This window comes from Bactrocera neohumeralis, chromosome 3 (assembly GCF_024586455.1).
Source record: "Bactrocera neohumeralis isolate Rockhampton chromosome 3, APGP_CSIRO_Bneo_wtdbg2-racon-allhic-juicebox.fasta_v2, whole genome shotgun sequence".
NCBI lineage: Eukaryota > Metazoa > Arthropoda > Insecta > Diptera > Tephritidae > Bactrocera > Bactrocera neohumeralis.
In genome coordinates, this window is record NC_065920.1 from 6,524,982 (window position 1) to 6,535,419 (window position 10,438).

The window sequence follows — 10,438 nt, forward strand, 5'->3', positions numbered from 1 at the left end:
TCGCTGAATTGCTGAGGTTTGCGTGCAGCGGCAGCGTCAACAGTTAGTCGGCTACTAAATGCGTCCGCTGCTGCTGTTTTGCGCAAGCTAATTAGTGTCTGTGGCGGTGGTTTTCGCTTGAATTGTAAATTTTATGCAAAAACTCAATCGGTTTTTCATTTTATTGCCTTTCAACTGCGTGTAAGCGCTGCTTGTGTTTTGTGCAAAAATGAATCACAACAAAAAAACCGCTTGCATTAATGTGTTATTGTATTTAATATGAAAAGTAGCGAGTTCGCTAACTGCGGCGCATAAATTACATTTGCGTGAATGGTTTGCTGTAATTTATTACTCAATTTATATGTAAATGCTGTTTTGTTTGGGTCAACGGAGTGTAACAATCTCGTGTTTTATTAATTTGCTTGTCGTAATTTTTTTATATATTTTATGTATTTCGAATATGGCCATGCTTCGAATTCATTGCACTGAGATATTGCAAAAAAAGATTTTTCTAAAACGAATTACAGCAGTGCATTTATCAGATTTAAGCTAAGCACAGCGTGAAACATGCCGTGAAGAGTGGGGCAGAAAACAAATTTTTGTAAATAACAGTTTCTTTAGTAATTTGAGTTTACCTAATAAGTGGTCTTAAACAAATATATCAGTCAAAGCAGCCATTTGCTTTCTGTTTCAGAAAATGCAATATAAAATTGTGATTCTGTTCATACTTCAAAAGGGGTTATGTGCTCAAATATGAAGTTGAATGTATGGGTGGAAATATTTTAAATAAATATACTAGTTTTTTAATGATTTTAAATAAACATTTGACCTTCATAAAGCTCAAAATTTGTTGCAAACTCAATTCCGCTGAGCGAAAGGGACTTAAAATGGTGCCGAAGTCTTTATATCCACTTGCATGGCAGAAAAAAATGCCTGTTGTTTTGATTTTATTTTTAAAAAGTCATTCAATTGTATTATTAAATCAAAATTATTTACTTTTACAGAATCATAACTTTAATAATCAATAATTCAGTGTGATAAGATTTTCTTGATTCCGTACTCGAACTCCAGGAGAATCTGCGATAAAAGATATCTGGTGGTGAGAAGGATTTTTTTGCTTAAGATTGTCTCTAATCCGAAAACAAAAAAAAAAAAAAAAACAAATTATTACTATACATGACTACAGGTAATGAGCGAAGAACTAGTCAAAATTTTTGACAAAATGGCAGAAGAATTATTATTATTATTATTATTATTAGATGTAAAATAGTAATACAATTATTATTTTACATATTGATTGGAAAGAAGCACTAGCTACTGGGCTTTCGGCTTACCTAATTCTTTACAATATAGTTATTTTTAATATTATTTATACTTAATAGTGATAATTGACTTAGGGTAAAGTATGTGCTATTTAAATTATATAAGATGTTTAATTTTACATTTTAATAAAAATTGATTTATAAGTCTTATGTTAGCAGCATTGGTATTTTTTAGTAATTGTTTTGGATCTATTGTCAAAATTTGTGTTGACAAAAATGGATCCAGATGTAGCGTTTGCATTGCATTGGTGGTGGATTCGTACCCTTGAGGAGGTGTTCGTGTGTCAAAACTGTGTGTCCGATGCAGAAGAATTACACTTTAATGTGGCTTTAAAAATCGAAATTATTATCGAAAAAGCGAACCCCATTGATCATTACCTGGCAAATATATCTAGGAAGGTTAGGTTAGGTCGTAGCATTGAGCCAACCTCCATAGATCTTACTTGTACAATTATTTGTTCTAAGTGCTACCCAGAAACCCCTCAAACTTCTCCTAATATATCTAGGAAAGTCAAAATTTGGAGTTCGATCGGTTAAGCCTATCGGAGAAGATTTTCTTGCCGTTGTGACTACAGAGAGTTTAAAGTTTTGACAATTTTTATTATCCAACAACTCAGTGGATTTGGTAAACAATCTGATTCTTTTCCACCCCATCAACCCCATGTTTCTTAAGTTGGAGATATGAAATATATCTTCCCTCATAAAGCTGAAAGTTAATATTCGAATAGATAATGATCTGCATTCCGCCGTTTCTACTCTTCCTCATTTTATGATGGTGGGATCTTAAAGGTAGGCGCCCTGTGATGACCCTTACAAAAAATGAAGATAAAAATGATTAGTAAATGTATAGGAAGCACAATGGGCCAAAAGATGGCTAATGATTTCACGCCTCCCATTCCAGCCAACCAAATGTATTGGTAATAATATCAATGACAGTGCAGGAATTTTTGGGATTTAATTGTTTAATTTTGATATATTTTATTCAGGGAAATTAATAAATTTTAATTTTTTCACAAGAAAAAAGTTGTGATTTGCCTTCATATAATATTTTAAAGCCTCATAAGTACTGTAATGTTATTAATTTTTTTAGAATTATTTTTATAGATCGGATATTATGTTTTTTTTTATTATTTTTTGCTGTTTTTAATAAAAATGGAATTGGTACTATTTTTAAATTATATATATATATATGTATATATTTTTAAAACTTTAATTTAAAAAAATTTTAGTTTTATTAAATATATATTAATCTGATAGTTATACTTTTTTTTCGCAGTGTAGGCCATATCAAGGATTTTTAATGAAAATGGTATTATTATTCTTAAAATAATTTCTTGCAAATTTAAATGAAAAAAAATAATAATAATTTAATTAATTTTAAATTCTATTAAAAAAATAGTTGTTTAAGTGAATTAAAAAATTAATTAATTTAAATATTAAAAAAAAATGTATTTAATTAAATTTAAATTAAATTAAAAAATATTAATTTAATATTAATTTAATTTAATATTTTTTTCCATTTAAATTGGCAAATATTAATAAAATTAAAATATTAATTTTTTATTAATTAATTAATTATTAATAATTTTATTTATATATTTTTTTCACACTTTTAAAAAAATTTTTTTATTAAATATTAATTTTGTCGCCTTGGCAGTTTCCAGTAATTTTTATAATTTTTTTTTTTTAATTATAGTTAATTAATAATTATTAAACATTTTTTTGTAATTCATTTAATTTCGTGTGTTTTTCGAATACATTAATTTAATATTATTATACATACTTCTTTTAACAATTTTAATTTCTATTTAATAATTTTATTTATTGTTTAATTTTTTTATTTTAAATATATTTCTTTAAGTTTTTTGTTTATTAAAAAAAACATACTTTATGCACAATTTTTGAAACACTTTAATTTTTTAATTAACAATTATTAATTTTTTAAGCGTTGCACAGCGTGTTCTACATAACTAAATATTTTTGGTAAGAAATTTTGTGAACTATTTGCCATTGCTTCGCTATTCATTGCTTCACGTTCACAATCCAATTCTTTATTTCGTTTTATTAAAAAATTAAATTTTTTACTTCAAAAATACTTTTCCAATTATATTGAAATCAGTTGAAATAACTCACGGCGTATGCTTTCAGTGCCAACACAACGAAAACCGAAAAACCGAAAAAAATTATAACAGAAAATTAACGAAATCACACACAAATCGTTGCAGCCTTCACTTTTGACTTCACAGACAACAAAAACAAGAAAAAAATGAGCATAATACGAAAATTAACTCCAAGTCCAGCTGCAACGGCGATCGAGGAAGAAAATTGTGGCCAACAGTAACATTGCATGCCAGCATAAGCGCACCAATACACTGTTACTCGCATGTACACACACATACAAATGCAAGTACACTTCCACGAAACCAAAAGGCACACAGCCTCACACACAGTTGTTTTTGTATATTTTTTTAAATTATTTTCCTTTTTGTTTTATCAATTTTACTTAGTATGTTTGTTTGTATGTGTGTGTGTGTCTGTTTCACTCTTTGCTTGCGCCTTTCTTCACCTTTCCACACGTTGATGTCGTCGTTCTTTTCGGCCACAACTCTACGAAGACAATACTTCATTTTCGAGCGCGCAGTTTAAATAAAAACCTGTTCGCACACAAGCAAATGCACGCACACATGCAAGCAGGCTTCTGCTCATGCACACACACACATATTTATTGCTTCAAGCAGACGTGAGTAGTTATGTGTGCTTGTGCATGTGTGTTGAAATATTTTATTTTTTTTTCATACACTTCACCTTCTTGGCACTATTGCTGTTGTTGTTTTTTTAAGCATTCAAAAATTGCTGTTAGTTTTTAATTTCACTGCACTTTTGGACTTTTTTTTCGATAATAAAATTTTATTTTTTCTAGCGCTCTTATATTTTTGAATTTTGTCACACTTCTCTTATTTTTTAATGATATTTAAACAAATTTCTTATGCACCATTTCTTTAAATTTATGAAATTTTTTAAATTTTTATTTTCTAAGTTTACACTTTGTTCTCAAGTTATTATTAATTTACTTAATATTATATTATAATATTTTAATTTTTTTCTACCGTATTCAATATTTTTATTTATTTTTATAGCTATTTTATATAAATATAAAAATATAAATTTTCTTTAATTCTTTTTTTTTTAATTATTGTTTGTTCTATTTGGTCATTAACAAATAATTTTGATAAAAATAGCCTCTTTAAATAAAAGCAAAGCAATTTAAAAAAATTTAATGCTTTATGCGAAAAAGCTAACTTTTCACAATTACTAAATTTTGCTATAATGTTTTTTTTCTGAAATTAAAAAAACGTTTTAACAAAATAATAAAATAAAATTTTAAAAATTATTTTTTATAAATTAGAAATATTTAGCGTAAACTGGGAAGCATTTAAAAGTTTTTGCTATTATATTTTTTAATTTTAAAAATAAATTTGGAGAAGGGAGGGTTTTAAGAAAAATATGGTTTTTAAATTAAAACTACATTTTTAAAGTTTATAGAAATTAAATTTTTTAGCACTAAAAACTATTTTGACGGTAAAAAATAATTTTGTGAATGAAAATTTTCGAAATTAAATTAAAAAAAGTGGAAAATTTAATGTAAATAGCAGTGCAAGCTATAACAGTTTTCGAATTATTACAGTTTATAATTAAAAAAAACATTTTTTTGTTTTAAAAACAATAGCAAAAATTCACAGAATAAGTTAAAAACCAGAAATTAAATAAATTAAATAAATAAAAATAAAAAATAAATAGAAATTAAATAATTAAAGCAAAATAAAAGTTAATTTGAAGAATTAATTTTCTAAAAATTTTGCTCTTTCTCTCAGTAAAATTATTTAAAAAATATTATAAAAACTTGTAATTATAATTTTAAAAAATTAAAACTAAAAATAAGCAAAAATTAAAAAAAAAAACTAAATTATAATTAAAAAATAAGCTAACTAAAAATAAGCAAAAATTAATAATAAAACTAAATTATAATTAAAAAATAAGCTAAATTTTTGAAATTGAAAGAAAAATTAACAATTAGAATTTGAAACTGAATTTAAATTCAATTACCGATTAATCTTAATTAAAAAAAAAAATTAAAATATACACTTTTAAATTAAAAACAAATTAAAAAGATAGATAAAATATAAAAAAATAAAAAATTTGTAGTAATAATAAAAATAAAATATAAAATATATAAAAAAATAAAATAAAAATTGAAATTAAAAAATTAAACTAATAAAAAGATAAAATCTGCATCATTAACTAAAAATGTAGTTTAATATTTTTGTTTTTATTGCTTGCAAATATTTTTTTTTTATTTTTAAACATAATTTCCCAAACATTTTATTTTTGTTTCTAAATTTTAATTACATTTTTTTTTAATTTTTAGAAAAATTTTTTTTTTTTCATTAATTTTTGAACATAATTTAACAAAAAAAAATTAATTTTTCATTAGAAAAGCAAATTTACTCTAACTTACTGCTTCTTTAACATATTTATGTAAATAAAAATTATAAAATTTGGTTTGAACTTAATACAAAATTTTAATGTATTTAATATCAAAAAAAAAAAAATTTAAATAAAAAAATTATTATGTTATTCAACATTTTTATTAAAAATTTACATTTTTTTATGTACAAAAATTAATTTAATGACTGATGTACTTAGCAATTGAAAGTTTATTTCAAATTTAGATTTTTTTTTAATAATTACAAACAACAAGTTATTTAAAATTTTTAGTTAGTTCGTTTCAAATTTACATTTTTATTGTTATTTGTTTATGATTTTTGAATACATATATTTTTATATATACAAAAAAAGTTAAAGCTCAAAACAATTTCTTTTAATATTTTAGTTGTTGTTGCTGATATTCCTTTATTTTTTATTAATATTTGTTATTTTTTTAATTAACAAAAATATTTGAATTCATGAGAGATAAGTGGATTAAAATACGACAAATTTTCGCTTTTCTCACATAAATAAAATTAGAATAATTATAAAATTAATAACATTTTATATTAATTATTTATTATACATTGTATATTATTAATATATTTATCAAAAAAATTAATTAAAATTAAGAATTTTTTGTAAATTATAAATTGTAAAATTTTTGTGTTGAAAGTTTTTATTTTATCTATTAAATTTATAAATTTTGTGGCTGTTTTGAATATATGTTTTTTATTTATTTATATTAAAATGTTAAATATTTTGTTGTTTTTTTTATTTTTTAATTTTTTTCTATGTATTTTTTCAACAATTTTTTATATATATTTTAATGCAATATTTTTACCTTTATTTTCAATTTTTTTAGAATTTTTTAGATTTTTTTAGAATTTTTTCATAAAAATTTTATTTTTATATATTTTTTAAAATTAAACTCATGTCCGTTTTGTTTATTTATTTTTTTCTAACTTCCAAAATTTTTTTTTTATTTTCATAATTTTTTTAGTTTTGTATTTTTTATTATTAATTATCAGCATTCCAGTCTTTAAAATTTCTCACTTCGATTTTGTTCAGTACAACTATACACATATGTATGTATATACATACATAAGTATATTGCACACGACGTTTAAACGATCTTTTTCATTTCACTGCGGCTTTCTTTTTACACATTATTCCCATTGCTAAGGAATTTTCCAACTCCCCCACGCTCCGCAACCCTTTTCACCACTTCTAACCACTAATAATCTAACACACCAGTATGTATGTATGTATGTACGTATGTATGTGTGTCGCCTCAGTAAACTCCAGCAGTTGCATCAGCTACTCTACACACATACACACGCACCTAGTCACACATACATACATACATGAACACACACACGTGCATGTGCATTAATTTCCTACCTACAAGCCATTATCTTACCCCTTTCATGGCTACAACTGCGTGAACGCCCATAAACCTATCGCTATTCGATCGTCTATCATGGCCCATTGTGACGCCCTGTTGCCTAGTCAATACACTTAACAAAACATCTATAGCTTCGAGCATTTGTATGTATGCATGTGTGTGTATGTGTGTACAAGTACACGCATATACTCTCGCATACATACATACATACTCCCTCTGGTAACAGCATAATAAAATAATAAAGCAAAAGTTAAACAAAAACAACCAAAATCGAAAAAAGCAACAGTAACTACAACAACAACAACAAGTTACGTTGTAAGACAAAACTCCAACTCGCTTGGTGGTGCTGGCCAAACAGCAGTTGAAATGTGTTTTCCTACATTCTGTTTTGAAATAGGAGCTGAAGCCAGTGCAGCTACCAAATCGCTCCTCAAGTAGTCCCAATCTCTACCCACACGACCGACTATGGCTCAAGACGACGATAACGACGACGACGACAAAGACGGCGACGACGCGGTTGACGTGAAACGCTGAGCGATGCTAGAAAATTGTCGAAATCGCGCTGTGATCGCATAAAACACACGCATACACACATACATATGTACACAACGAAGCATATACTCACATACATACATACATACATACTTATATATGTATATGTATAGCAAGATAGATAGCGCACTGACAGTATAGACACCGTAAAGATATGCCTTCTAAGCTCAGCCGAACATTATACACATACACACACACACACATACATACGTGCAGATCAAATTTCTAACTGTATGTGTGGCTATCTGTAGATATCACCTTTTTCCATACGCCAGAGCATCCGACACTCGGATGCTAGAAAACGGGTTGTGGTGAATGGAAACTCTACGGCCAAGACGTTGGTGAGAGAGTGTGACTCGCTCTAGCATTTCGGAGCACGAGATTCAACGTCCGAAGACGGCACGAATCAGCAGAGAGTAAACTCTCGCGTGAGCTACTGAAACGCTACGCTGCAAGTTCAAATAAGACACGCGCGCAACAACAACAGCATGCAAAAAGTCGCAATTACAAAAACAACAGCGACTGGCTGCACAAGAAACGCTTAAAATCCCACCACGATCCCTTGGAGACGCGCGGCAAAGCTCGCTACGAGCCAACCACCTTCTGTAAGACCGACCGACCGACCGCCCGCCCGCCTGCTTAGGCAACCTTGTCCAGGGTTTGCTGCCTTTTCTCACCACTAGACCGCTACCGACGAAACGAATGCTCGTCGCCACTGCTACTGCGCACTTTAATCTTCTTTTGCTTATTGCTTATGTATGGTATATACTCCTTTATTATTTATTCATTTCTTACACATACACAGTATATTAGTTGTAGTTGTTGTACACGACACTTTCATGTATTGGTGAACGCGTTGTATTTGTCGGTGTTGTGGAGACAATGCACAAACAGCCAAACACGATGGGAAAAACGAGCGTAGCACACAAACGAAAAAAAAAACAACAATAAAAACAGAGCAAAACCCAAACCGTCCGTATGGTTGCTCACTACGTTTCGACCGTTACGTTTGTCTACAGGTGTGTTTGGTACGATCAACTTCTCAAGACTAAACCGAGAGTGGCACCGTTGGGGGCAACGAGCCTAAAAACCTTCTGCTGCACCCAATTTGAAAAGAGCGCCCATCAAGCTGCTACAGAGAGCGAGAGAGTGGGTGAGAGTATAGACCGACTAACTCACTGCAACACACCGCCGTAATGCTTACGAACACCTGTGACCCTCATGATTGTCGCTCTATGCTATGCGCTCAGAGCGCCGTGTGCTCGCGCTCCTCCCAAACGACGTGACGTACAAGCGTCAGCCACCAAGTTAGCCAAAAACCAGTTGCAACGTTATACAAAAGAGCCAACGAGCCACTGAGCCACCGATTGACTGCGTTGACTTGACTACTGTGGCGGTGCCGCTGTTGCCACTGCCGACTGCCACTACACGTACTACCGGGAGAGTAATGAGTACAAGCGGTATGGGTTTTGTTTTATTGTTGCTATCTACTGGTTTTCCCTGCTGTTTTGTTTGTTTTCATTAAGTTTCATGTGAGCGCACAAGCCAACTTGTCGGCGCAGTGCTGCGGCATATTCGTCGCGCACGTATACGCTTCGTTGTGTTGAGCGCCACTGTTCCAATCGGTAATTTACCTGTTACTTACCTGTTCGACGGGCTATGCGTGCTGGTGAGCGCACTGTGAGCGAACTCAGTGAGGGCTAGTGAGAGAAACGGGTTTTTTGTAGCGCGTTAGTGCGCATATGAAGAATTTTTGTTGCTGTCACGCTCGTCGACCACTCGGTAGTCGTTTTGACATTGCGTCCAAGCGACTAACTGTCACACTCTTTTAGCGTTTGTCGGCTCGTTTTCTATATCTGTTAGTTCGTCGGTTTCTCCATTTGTCAGTTCGTCTGTTAGTTTTGACATTCGTTTGTCGCTTCTGACCGCATAGACGTAACGTTAGCAGCGTTGAAACGGCTTTGAAAACCTGAAGAATTTTGTATAACGAATTGTGAGCGTAAAAAATGTCCGACGCACGCTCACATATTCACTAAATGCTGGAAAGGCAAGCAGAAAAACACAACCTGAACGCTGAAATGTGACGAAGACAGAAAGCAAAATACGAAAAAAGATCATACGAAGTAAAACGATACAAAGTAACAGCAACTGGAAACAACTTTGAGATATTACCTCTAGGCACTGGCGTACAGTGGGTACTGAAGAGATTTGAGAGGTTTTTGTTCGAGGGAAATTGGAAAATAGATGAAGTGTGCAGGAGTTCGGACCGGATACCGATGAGATTTGAAGGCCTTTTTCTTTTTCTTCTGGTAATCTTCGAGGGAAATTGGAAAATAGATGAATCGTGCTGGAGCTCGGAGCTAATACTGATGAGATTTGAAGTCCTTCTTCTTTTTTTCTAGTAATCTTCGAGGAAAATTAGAAAATAGATGAAGTATGCTGGAGCTCGGAGCTGATACCGATGAGATTTGCAGGCCTTTTTCTTTTTCTTCTGGTAATCTTCTAGTAAAATTCAAAAATAGTTAAAGTTTACTGGAACTCGGTGCTCCTAAACTGCTAATTAGTTGTTATCGTTTTTATGACGATATTTTTAACAGTTTTCTAAGTCTCGTTAACGATTATCTACTACTATCCAACATTTTTTGGATTGGATATCCTCGGCTGAAAGATTTTCATTTTTATGATATTATTT

General features: G+C 30.1%; 1 protein-coding gene across 3 annotated transcripts in view; it reads right to left on the reverse strand.

Annotated features, from left to right (window-relative positions):
* Window positions 1–9,123, reverse strand: part of LOC126753346 (protein bowel) — a 30,770-nt gene extending 21,647 nt beyond the window's left edge. The window contains exon 1 of one of the 3 annotated variants that reach the window (XM_050464710.1): window positions 8,548–9,123. The gene's annotated coding sequence lies outside the window, so the exon portion shown is untranslated. The other 2 variants (XM_050464711.1, XM_050464712.1) reach the window with 2 other exon arrangements.
* Between the last annotated feature and the right edge of the window lie 1,315 nt (window positions 9,124–10,438).